Genomic DNA, 12854 nt, shown 5'->3' with positions numbered 1-12854 from the left:
ATAACATAGTTCCAGTAGCCTGCCGCTAGCCGGCAGCTGTTTTAATCTGGCTATTCGCCGTTTCGTTTACTGGGTATGAACTCCAAGAGTTCATTCCAATTTGTCAAAAACATTGTTTTGACGTAGATGAACCCCAAAACAGTGTTGCAGAATATACCGATTTATCAATATTTAAACCGATTTTTAATTTTAATTCCAATAAAGTTACTAAAAATACCGACTTCTTTTTTCTTACCAAAAAATCACGATTTTCATATAATAAGATCAACTAATATTACGTATGGGCCTTTTTAGAAAATGTCTTCACCTTTCCACATCAAATCATCCGGAAATTGATTCAGAAATCTGCCAGGTTACTATCAAAATTTCAAATGAAGCTCAACAACCGATTCTGAAATTGATTGAGCTCGGTAGGTTTGATTACATAACATTAGAATGATCTATAATTTAAACCCAAAAAATTGCAGGTAACTTTTGGTTAGCATACATCTTCACACCGATAAATACCTATTTTTTATTTAGAACTATACCGATATTAGATTTGTTCCAGTACCAGTAGAAAGTGGAAGTACTCCGGAGCAAACAGAGAGAAAATCGTTCCTATGTTCTCTTCTCTTTTTTCTGCTTCCGTTAGCAAACCGGAGTAAAAAGGAAGTATTTTTTGCTTCTGTTTGCTCCGGAGCAACTTCTGTGTACTAGAGCAAACCTATTATACAAACCATCTGACAACGCTGCTCTAAAGTGAAAAGTGCTCTTAAAACATCGATGACATCTTTTTTGTTTTTTCTGTTTTCTCTACCTATCTGATGTGTTTCATCCTGTCAAGGAATCCAAAAACATCAGCTGTCTCCCGTTTCCAGAGAGTTCGCCGACCAGTTTTGCTTTCAAACTGAAGAGAAAACTACAGTTTAACTTCACCAGGCACAATCATCAGAATGAGATGCAGGAAAATATTAACCCAGAATGGTTTCATTTTACCGTCCAGTTGTAGATTCATTTCACAAATGATAATCGTGTATGTCCAAAAGGTTTTGTGCGGATCTGCGAATTCGGTTTTTGTGGAATAATTCGACCAAGGGCTATGATGTAGCAGCGGTCAGACTAGGTCCAATCATACGGCTTCATCCCACCCCGAAAGCAGATGAGCGCTGGGGAATGTTTTCAGCCACCTGGAGGAGGAAGTTCAGCGCGGAAGAAATGTTACCAGACTTCACCGATCTGGTATCTGGACTTTTTTGATGATCTCATAGAGATTGTGTGTGCAGATGGGCGGTTAAAGTTCTGGGAGGGAAAGATTTGTAACTTTAAGGTAAATTGTTTGGAGTCATTTGTTTTTTATTACAACTATTGACGGACGTTTCATTGCAGGATATATATGAAGCCGAAAACATCCACAACAATGGGGTAACTAACATAATCCTCGCCGGTGACGGAGTTGAGTGAACGAATCGATTTTCTGAGACTGGAAACGTACACGTAAGGTTGTCAGATCGATTGGGGATTTACGTCTGTATATGGGCGAAGTAAGTTCTATGTTTCAAGCAATTTTTTAAACTCACCTAGGGCGCAGACAGATTTTACTTGTTCTTTTAAAATACTGTATATTCTAAGTCATTTAATTTTCAGTCTGTAATGAGTATGTCATCAAGTGCCTTAATTCTTATTCTTTTTAGCTCACGTACGCAGCGGTTCGGCAGGAAGCATTTCAGCAATCCGCCGGATCAAATCCGTCCACAGCTTTCCCAGCTCAACATCACGCATCCGAGGAGGAGCTTCGATGTATCCTAGAGTTTCACCAGCAGGGTTACCGGTGACATGTTTGGAAGTGGCGGGCGGTACAGTCATGACTGGCAGCCAGGGCCACACTGTTAACGTGTTCCGGCTCGATAGCCACCTATTGCAGTTCACCCTAAACGGCCATTGCGGTCCTATTACATGTATTTTCATAGACCAGTAGCAGGTTGAGATGGGCGCATCTGGTTGCCAGGATGGTGTGCTATATGTGAGGGACTTGATACGGGGTATGTCAGCCAAATTTACGGTATGGCCTAAATCTACATAATTAAATTGATTGGTTATTTATAGGTGCCTGTATGTACAAAATTGAAGCCCATGACGACTCAATCGTCGCACTTGCCTGTTCCCCGAGTTACGCAATATCGCTCGGACTGAACGAATGAATACGGTTCTGTGACTACGGAAATCAAATGAGAATCGTTCGTTTCCCTCTTGTTGCGTCGGAAAAGTGGTTCGGTCGGGGGAATCGTAATCGACCAGCTAACGAAAACAAATGTACAGCAGCTTCTGAACGAAGCCATTGCTAGCACGAGTTTTTGATTTGGAAGGATAGTTGCTGAGGACCATTCTTACAATAGTATAAAAGTTCTAACCTCAAAAACACAACAATAAAATGTATTTCTTTCAGAGTTTATCATATCCATTACATGATCAAATGCGCTGATGGGTAAGGCTTTGGATTCGGCTATATTCCATCATCATTGAAGCTAGATCATAGAATCATGTTAATTTGACAGGCTGCAAGTGTTATTAGTAGCACAAACAGCTAGCAGCCCAGCTAGTATTGTTCTTTCTGCTTGCAACCAACCTGGTTATATTGATGTCAATGCTAAATTCGCTGTTGCAGCTGTATGGTCGCTATACTGTCCCATGTGTTATGGGATTCGCTATTAACATGGGACAATTATGCTTAGAGCACCAGATTCTAAAAGCGACCAATTTTGGCCAATCACTGGAGGCAAAATCACGCGTAACAATTAATAATAAATTAAATTGTTGCTGAGTAATTTTTGTTGTACATGAATAAAACATACCGATTGCCTCGTTACCTATGCTGCCGTGATCCGCATAGCAGTCCCATTTGGGTTTCCTATGCAGATGGGACAGTTATGCGTATCACGGCAGTATGGCTAAATAACCATTAGAAAGGTTATGAGCTTATGTTGTCGCATTTTATAATCATTTATACTACGCAACAATTAATAATAAGTTACATTATTGCTGAGTATTTTTGTTGTACATGAATAAAACATACCGATTTCCTCGTTACCTATGGCTAAATAACCATTAAAAAGGTTATGAGTGTATTGTTGTCGTATTTATAATCATTGATACTACTTTCAAGTGATCGATTTTAAAGATACGTTTGCAAAAAAACACCGAAGCACAGTGAGTTGGTGTTAATGCTCTATCTTTGATCCTAGTTCTGCAGGATTTGGCCAACATTTATACTATTTTTATTCAATCAACTTCAAGGAAAATGTATCACGTGAACGCTATATATATGGACTTCTAGATTTGGTAATTGTTCCGAATCACACTCGACCTGGCCTTGGGTACAAGATATTTGCTTGATCTCTCACGAGCATGGTCCTGCCGGAGTGTTTGCCTCGCCCGATACCGGGGCAGCCTGTCCTAGCGAGGCTGCCTCTTGTGAATCGGATCCGCTAAACATTCCGATGAGGGCATGTCCAACGGTGTTACCGACGGAGCCGATCGCTACACTACCAGCAGTAGCTGCGATTTGAGTAATTAATCCAAAGGCCTGTTTGGGAGCTACCATTGGTGCAGCGACAGCCGAGTGTGACGCAGGCTGTACCATCGGCTAACTCGATTCCGGCGAGGTGGAGCAGCTGCAACTGGTGCGGACCTATTTTTTTTTATTCAAATCGTTTATTTGATAAGGCACGTTGCGTTAGCTTAAAGGTGCCAATTTTGTTTTGTTTTACATTTTAAATTGCTTAAAACTAGGGGATTACATATTGATTTTTTTTTAAAATGAAACTAATGCGATTTTATAGCTATCTTATATATCTACACAAGGGGATAATATTGTTTTCGTAAGATTAGGGGGGTCATTTAGTTTTTGTGGCAATATGGTTTGACATTTTTATCAGTGAGATTATTGGAGCAAATAATGTTTAATTAAGGGGGACAATTTTTTACGACTAACTTAAAACTAGGCATAACTAGAGGGCATGATTGAATTTTGTAAAGATTCGTAATTATAGTTATGTTTGTGGGTAGTAGAGTTGGGCAATTTCAACGAGATTATATAATATAATAGTTAAAACTAGAAGAGACAAGAAGAGCTAAATGCTTCGTGATGATATTGGGGGGGGGGGGGTAGGGGTGTTACTTCTGGGTATAAGAGTCAGGGGAGGGAGGGTAGACAAAGATGGCAGGGAGAGAAAATTATTTCAGTTTCAGGCATCGTGAGATCAACGGATGGATTACAAACTCGGGTGGCCTTCATCAGGGGAATCATGTACTGGGACGCCGGGTGGTCCTCCTCAAGATGGCAGGGGTTTTCCAGACGATTTCGTAGTACGGCTCAGATGTGGATCGGCTACATTTCGAGTTAAGCGTGTTATGTTCGTGCCGTAGGTCCCGTGTTTGTTGGCTCATTCGATACAGATGGTTTGATACAGGTGGAAGAGCGTTCTGAGAATGATAAGGAGATAACAAGGGGCAGTTAGACTTGTATATTGATGGTTTTCACAAAGGTGTATATAAGGGACATATAGAGAACGTCGCGGCTTGCCAGCACATCTCGAACCGGTACGTTGGTTGGTCTTCCTCGGGCCCGCAGGGTATCCATTAGCCGAGACCTAGCGGAACTGTACTCGGTGCACGCCCAGACAATGTGCTCGATGTCGTGATAGCCGTCGCCACAAGCGCAGATACCACTATCCACGAGCCCAATACGCCGGAGATGTGCATCCAGCGTGTAATGGTTTGCCATGAGTCGGGACATCACACGAATGAAGTCACGACCCACATCCATCCCCTTGAACCAAGGTTTCGTCGATACCTTAGGGATTATCGAATGTAGCCACCTTCCCAGCTCTCCACTGCTCCACGAAGTTTGCCAACTTTCGAGGGTTCTCTGATGAGTAATACTGAAAAATTCGCTGAAGCAAATTGGTCTTTCGTAAACGTCTCCTTCTAAGGCACCCACCTTAGCTAAGGAGTCTGCCTTCTCATTGCCCGGAATGGAGCAATGAGAAGGGACCCATACCAAGGTAATCTGGAAAGAGTTGTCAGATAAAGCACTCAGTAGCTCCCGTATTTTCCCCAAAAAATACGAGGAGTGCTTGCCTTGTTTCATCGAGCGAATAGCGTCAATGGAACTGAGGCTATCCGAAACGATGAAGTAATGGTCTGCGGGTAATGTTTCAATGACTCCAAGGGTATACTGAATGGCAGCTAGTTCTGCGGCGTAAACTGAAGCAGGGTCACTGAGTTTGTAGGAGGCGGTGAACTTTTGATTGAAAATACCGAAGCCAGTGGATCCTTCGAGGTTTGATCCGTCAGTATAAAACATCTTAGAACAGTCGACTTCTCGGAATTTATTATAAAAAATGTTTGGAACCACTTGTGGGCGTATGTGGTCCGGAATTCCACTAATCTCGTCTTTCATGGATGTGTCGAAGAAAACAGTAGATTCAGAAGTATTTATGAAATGCACACGGTTGGGATTGTAAGAAGAAGGGTTAATATTCTGCGCCATGTAGTCAAAGTACAGGGACATGAAACGGGTCTGAGAATTGAGCTCAACAAGCCTTTCGAAATTTTCAATCACGACCGGGTTCAAGATATCGCATCGAATGAGCAATCGATATGAGAGTTCCCAAAATCGATTTTTCAACGGGAGAACGCCCGACAGCACTTCGAGACTCATCGTATGGGTCGACTGCATGCACCCTAAGGCGATACGCAAACAACGATACTGAATTCTTTCGAGTTTGATGAAATGTATGTTCGCGGCGGAGCGAAAGCAGAAGCATCCGTATTCCATTACCGACAGTATCGTTGTTTGATACAACCTAATTAGGTCTCCTGGGTGGGCACCCCACCATGTTCCGGTTATTGTACGAAGAAAGTTGATCCTTTGTTGGCATTTCTGTTTCAGATACCGAATATGGCATCCCCAAGTACCTTTCGAGTCGAACCAGACCCCTAGATATTTTACTGTGAAGACCTGAGCGATAGTTTGACCCATTAATAGAAGCTGTAGTTGTGCTGGTTCACGCTTCCTTGAAAATACAACTAGCTCAGTTTTCTCCGTGGAGAATTCGATACCCAGCTTAATAGCCCAAGCAGACAAATTGTCCAGGGTATTCTGTAATGGTCCTTGTAGATCGACAGCTTTGGGTCCCGTAACAGACACCACGCCATCGTCTGCAAGTTGCCTTAACGTGCAGGAATTGTCAAGACATTCATCAATGTCGTTGACATAAAAATTGTATAAAAGGGGGCTTAGACATGAGCCCTGGGGAAGGCCCATGTAGCTAAATCGTGATGTCGATAAGTCACCATGCGAAAAATGCATGTGCTTTTCCGACAACAAGTTTAGTAAAAAGTTGTTTAAAGTCGCTGAAAGACCATGCTGGTGCAGCTTCTCTGAAAGAATGTTGATTGAAACTGAATCAAAAGCCCCCTTAATATCTAGGAACACTGATGCCATCTGCTCTTTGCTAGCATAGGCCATTTGAATTTCAGTTGAGAGCAACGCAAGACAATCGTTCGTCCCTTTGCCTTTGCGAAAGCCAAATTGTGTATCTGACAGTAAGCCATTTGCTTCGACCCAATTGTCGAGGCGGGATAGGATCATTTTCTCGAACAACTTCCGGATACAGGATAGCATTGCGATCGGACGGTACGAATTGTGGTCGGAGGCTGGTTTTCCTGGTTTTTGGATGGCGATGACCTTCACTTGTCTCCAATCGAGTGGGACAATGTTAGCCTCGAGAAACTTATTAAATAAGTTCAACAAGCGTCTCTTGGCAGAGTCAGGCAGATTCTTCAACAAGTTGAATTTGATTCTGTCTGGCCCCGGAGCTTTATTGTTACACGACAAGAGAGCAAGTGAGAACTCCACCATCGAAAAAGGTGTTTCGTTCGCGCTATCGTGAGGAGACGCGGCGCGGTAAATCTTCTGTGCCGGGGCGGAATCCGGACAAACCTTCTTGGCGAAATCGAATATCCAACGGTTTGAATATTCCACGCTCTCATTAGTACTGTTTCGATTTCGCATACGTCGGGCTGTTCCCCAAAGAGTGCTCATCGATGTTTCTCTCGTTAATCCGTCGACGAACCGGCGCCAATAATCGCGTTTTTTGGCTTTCATCAAACTCTTCATTCGCTTGTCTAACGTCGCGTACTGTCGAAAACTGGCGGGTAACCCGTCGTTCCGGAAGGTCTTAAACGCGGCGGCCTTCTCTGCGTACACGTCTGAGCACTCTTTATCCCACCAGGGATTGGGAGAACGTTTTTGTATGTTCGCGCCGGGTACTGGCCTAGTCTGAGCTTGATTCGCGCTGTCGAGAATCAAGCCAGCCAAAAAGCTGTACTCTTCCTCCGGAGGAAGTTCTTGGGTAGATTCGATGTTGTCGGATATCGCGGCAGCATAGCTCTTCCAATCGATATTTCGTGTGAGGTCATACGAAATATTGATTGATTTCAATGGCCTTGAACCGTTATTGATTGAGACTACAATTGGCAGATGGTCGCTGCTGTGGGGATCAGGAATTACCTTCCACATGCAATTTAACCGCAGCGATGTTGAGCAAAGGGACAAGTCTAAGGCGCTCGGGCGCGCTGGAGGAGCAGGAATCCGTGTCATTTCACCCGTGTTTAAAATTGTCAAATTGAAGTTATCGCAAAGATCCTGAATTAAGGAAGACCGGTTATCATCATAGAGGCAACCCCATGCTGTACCGTGAGAGTTAAAGTCTCCTAAAACTAGTCGCGGTGCTGGCAGGGATTCTAAGATGTCTTGTAGCCGTCGGTGCCCAACCGCGGTGTTGGGGGGAATATATATGGAAGCTATGCAAAGGCTTTTGCCTTTGGTTGTTACTTGACAAGCGACAACTTCAATACCTGTTATCGAGGGAAGGTTAATTCTGTAGAAGGAATAGCACTTTTTGATCCCCAAAAGCACTCCTCCATAGGGGGTGTCTCGATCCAGGCGAATAATATTAAAGTCGTGGAAGTTGAGTTCTATGTCGGAAGTTAACCAAGTTTCACATAATGCAAATGCATCGCAACTCAAATTATTTATTAAAATTTTGAAGGAATCGATTTTCGGGATGATACTTCTGCAATTCCACTGTAGAACAGTGATCAAATCCGTGACCTCGTTCGATGAGTTAGCCATCGAAGGATACAATCGCTGAGAGGAGGGGCCATTTAGCAGTCAACTGCTTCAAAAATGTTCTCACTGTAGGGAGAAAAGCTAACATAAGACTTTTAATAGGATCAGTAATATTGAAAGTTTTTATTATCCAGTCCACTATGTCCGAGAGTTTTATAATTCCAGTGCTGTGATTACTCTCGAACTGAAACAAAGGAACACTTGGGATTTTTGATGTTCCTGGAAGTGCTGGGAACTCCTTCTCTGAGCTTAATCCTCCGAGACCAGGAGCTAATTGCTTCGGTTTGGTTGCAACACTTCCAATAGATGTGACTTTCGGAGCCCCCTCAAGGGACACCTTCTGGCCTTTACAAGGAACTTTACGAGAGGAAGTGTTCCTCCTCTTCCTATAAATTCTAGGCTCCCTAGTAGATGTTCCCTCTTGTGGGTTACCAGCCTCGCCCTCGTCAGGAGGCAAGTGAGTATAGATGTTTGCTGAGGATGGTGGCGTAGCATTCTTTAACATTTCTGCGAAAGAATGTTTGGATCGTCCCGCAAGGGAACGTTTCAGTTTATCCCCGCGTAGTTTGTACGCGGGACATGCCGAGATATCATGCAGACTCTCCGCACAGTAAGGACACTTTTCGGCTTGCCTACTGCACGAATCATCTAGATGATTCTCCCCGCATTTTCCACAGCGGGCCTTATTGCTACAATGGGTGGCTGTGTGACCCAGTTGTTTACACTTTGTGCAATTCATGACCCGCGGCACAAACAGACGCACAGGCAGACGAACCTTGTGCAAGAGGACGAAATTTGGCAAAGCGGTACCAGCGAAGGTCACCCGATAAGAGTTTGATTGGGGGTACGTTTTTGAACCATCCCCCGCAACTACTACTGAGTGCAAACGTTTGCACTCAAGTATTTTAACTGGCTGAAGTAAGCGGTCTCTGAATCGGCCAACCCCGTACTTCAGCAGATCCTCGCACGTCAAACTCTCATCGGTTACGACGCCTTCGGATTGTACTCTTACAGCCGGAATATACACGTTATAATCCCGCGTAAAGTGCTCACAGCAAGCAATATCGTTTGCCTGCTTTGAGTTGGCTAGCAACACCCTTATCTTGTCCGAGCGGACCTTTGAAATTTCGGTCACAGCCGAGAACCGTTCCATTCGTAACCCAACTTTGTACCGGGAAACAAGTGCTTTTTGTTCTCTCCGGTGTGGTTTAGTTTTTTCGGTGGTACGAAGGTGCTTGCTGTGGCAGAGGCTGCAGTAAAGCATTACTAATAAACAGTCCCGCGAGTGATAATTGTTACCTGCGATATCAGTTAAAGTAGTGCAGTGAAGTGCGTTACTAAACATTTTTCTTGCCTGAAAGACGGCTTTGTTTAGACGAGCTATATCAGCTCTACTGTGTGAAGGTCACGCGGGTGACGGATAAAACAAACGAAGGATCAATTCACCTACCAGCTCGTCAGGAACCAACTGGTGAAGTGTTTCGTTTTTTACTTTTCTTATCGATTTTTTTCTTTTTATTGCTTTTGATTTTTTATTTTGATTTAAGTTAAACAGTGCGGTCGAGCGTGTTGCTCCCGCAACAAAATGGAACAAACAGAAGGATCACCCTCCGAAGAGGAATATTATGAAGAAGAAGAACGTATATCTGATACTGAGACAGATAATGTTATGGTCGATCCACTTCCCCCAGTTTCCCCCAATGTCTCACAGCCCCCCCGAGTCAAGGTTTACCAGGATGGATCCGCTGGTCCTTGGGTGGTATACTTTCGGCCCAAAAATAAACCGTTAAACAGCATAACTGTTGCACGGGAGCTGACAAAACGTTACTCGGCCGTAACCGAGATTAAAAAGGTTCAGTCAGATAAACTGCGCGTAGTCGTTACTGACTTGAAACAGGCCAATGATATCGTTAGCAATAGCCTCTTTACGCTGGAGTATCGCGTCTACATCCCTTCTCGTGATGTGGAGATCGACGGTGTGGTAAGTGATGCGGGTCTAACTGTCGATGATCTGATGAATGATGGGGCTGGCCGCTTTAAGGACCCTAACCTTCAATCAGTTAAGATTTTGGAGTGCAAGCAATTGCACTCAAAGTCCATCGAAGATGGTAATTACTATCCATCAGACTCGTTTCGCGTAACCTTCGCCGGATCTGCACTTCCGAGCTACGTTGAAGTGGGAGGAGCTCGTCTACCTGTACGCCTGTTTGTACCGCGGGTCATGAATTGTTCCAATTGCAAGCAGCTAGGTCACACGGCCACCTACTGTAGCAACAAGCAACGGTGCGGTAAATGTGGGGAACGCCATGCGGATGATACTTGCAGTAGCCCCGCTGAGAAGTGTGTTTACTGTGGGGAGAATCCGCATGCACTTTTGACATGCCCAACGTACAAACTTCGCGCGGATAAACTGAAGCGATCCGCCAAAGATCGCTCCAGACGCTCTTACGCAGAAATGCTTAAAAGAGCTGTTCCACTTATCTCCGAAAACCCATTCGCTCTCTTGCCAACTGACGATAACGCCTCTAACGACCCTTGCGAGGGGCATTCTTTGGCTCCGCTTGGAAACTCTAGGAAAAGACCTAATCAAAACTCACCTGAACTTCCTCGTAAGGGTCCTAGGTTGTCCCAAACAAGGGTACAAAATAAAAATAATTCATCAACTGGAAGTGCTGGTACAAATCCGAAGATAATACCTCCTGGTTTTGGGAAATTGAGATACAACCAGGAGTTCCCAGCACTCCCTGGGGCACCAAAAATCCCAAGTGCTCCAATTTTACAGTCAGAAACTCACCCTAAAACGGGATTCCTTAAATTTTCTGACATTGTGGACTGGATATTCACAGCTTTCAACATTACCGATCCTATGAAAAGCTTGCTGGTTGCTATTCTACCAACAGTAAGAACATTTTTAAAACAGTTGACTGAACAATGGCCCCTCCTTACAGCGATCGTATCCTTCGATGGCTAACTTATTAGACGGAATCAGGGATCTGATCACTGTTTTACAGTGGAACTGCAGAAGTATTATCCCCAAAATTGATTCATTAAAACACTTGCTAAATTACAATCATTGTGATGCATTTTCCCTATGTGAAACATGGCTAACTTCTAATATAAACCTCAACTTCCACGATTTTAACATTATCCGCTTGGATCGAGAAGACTCATATGGGGGGGTACTTTTAGGGATCAAAAAGTGCTACTCCTTCAATCGAATCAACCTCCCTTCGACGCCAGGCATTGAAGTTGTCGCTTGTCAAACAACAATCAAAGGCAAAGATCTTTGCATTGCTTCTATTTACATTCCTCCTAGGGCCATGATGGGATATCGAAGATTCTCCAACGTGATTGAACACCTTCCCTCGCCCCGCCTGCTTCTTGGAGACTTTAACTCTCACGGTACGGGGTGGGGCTGTCTATACGACGATAATCGATCTTCGACAATTCAAGACCTTTGTGACAACTTCAATATGACAATTCTGAACACAGGGGAAATGACACGGATTCCTAAACCACCTGCGCAAGCAAGTGCACTGGACATATCTTTATGCTCGACATCACTACGGTTAGATTGCAAGTGGAAGGTAATATCTGATCCCCACGGTAGTGACCACTTACCAATTGTAATTGCAATCACCACTGGTTCAAGACCATCGGCACCAATCAATGTTCCCTATGACCTCACACGAAACATTGATTGGAAGAGCTACGCTGCTGAGATATCCAAAACTATCGATTCAACACAGGTACTTCCCCCGGAGGAAGAATATAAGTTTTTGTCCAACTCGATTCTCGATAGCGCGATTCAAACTCAGACGAAACGAGTACCCGACGTGAACACCCAAAAACGTTCTCCCAACCCGTGGTGGGACAAAGAGTGCTCAGACGTGTACGCGGAGAAAGCTGCCGCGTATAAAACTTTCCGGAACGACGGGTTAGTTGCTAGTTATCGAGTGTACGCGATATTAGAAAAGCGAATGAAAAATTTAATGAAAGCTAAGAAACGCAGTTACTGGCGCCGGTTTGTCGACGGGTTAACAAGAGAAACATCGATGAGCACTCTTTGGGGCACGGCCCGACGTATGCGAAACCGAAACAGTACTAACGAGAGCGTGGAATATTCAAACCGTTGGATATTCGATTTCGCCAAGAAGGTTTGTCCGGATTCCGCCCCGGCACAGAAAATCTACCGCGCCGCGTCGCCTTACAATACCGCGAACGAAACACCGTTTACGATGGTGGAGTTCTCACTAGCTCTCTTATCATGTAACAATAAAGCCCCGGGGCCAGATAGAATTAAATTCAACTTATTGAAGAATCTGCCAGACTCTGCCAAAAGACGCTTGTTGAATTTATTTAATAGGTTTCTTGAGGGTAACATTGTCCCACATGACTGGAGACAGGTGAGGGTCATCGCCATCCAAAAACCAGGAAAACCAGCCTCCGACCACAATTCGTATCGTCCGATTGCAATGCTGTCCTGTATCCGGAAGTTGTTCGAGAAAATGATCCTGTTTCGGCTCGACAATTGGGTCGAAACAAATGGCTTACTGTCAGATACACAATTTGGCTTCCGCAAAGGCAAAGGGACGAACGATTGCCTTGCGTTGCTCTCAACAGAAATTCAAATGGCATATGCTAACAAAGAGCAGATGGCATCAGTATTCTTGGATAT

The sequence above is a fragment of the Topomyia yanbarensis genome, chromosome 2, assembly GCF_030247195.1.
Source record: "Topomyia yanbarensis strain Yona2022 chromosome 2, ASM3024719v1, whole genome shotgun sequence".
In the NCBI taxonomy this organism is placed as follows: domain Eukaryota; kingdom Metazoa; phylum Arthropoda; class Insecta; order Diptera; family Culicidae; genus Topomyia; species Topomyia yanbarensis.
This window is presented reverse-complemented; position numbering follows the sequence as displayed.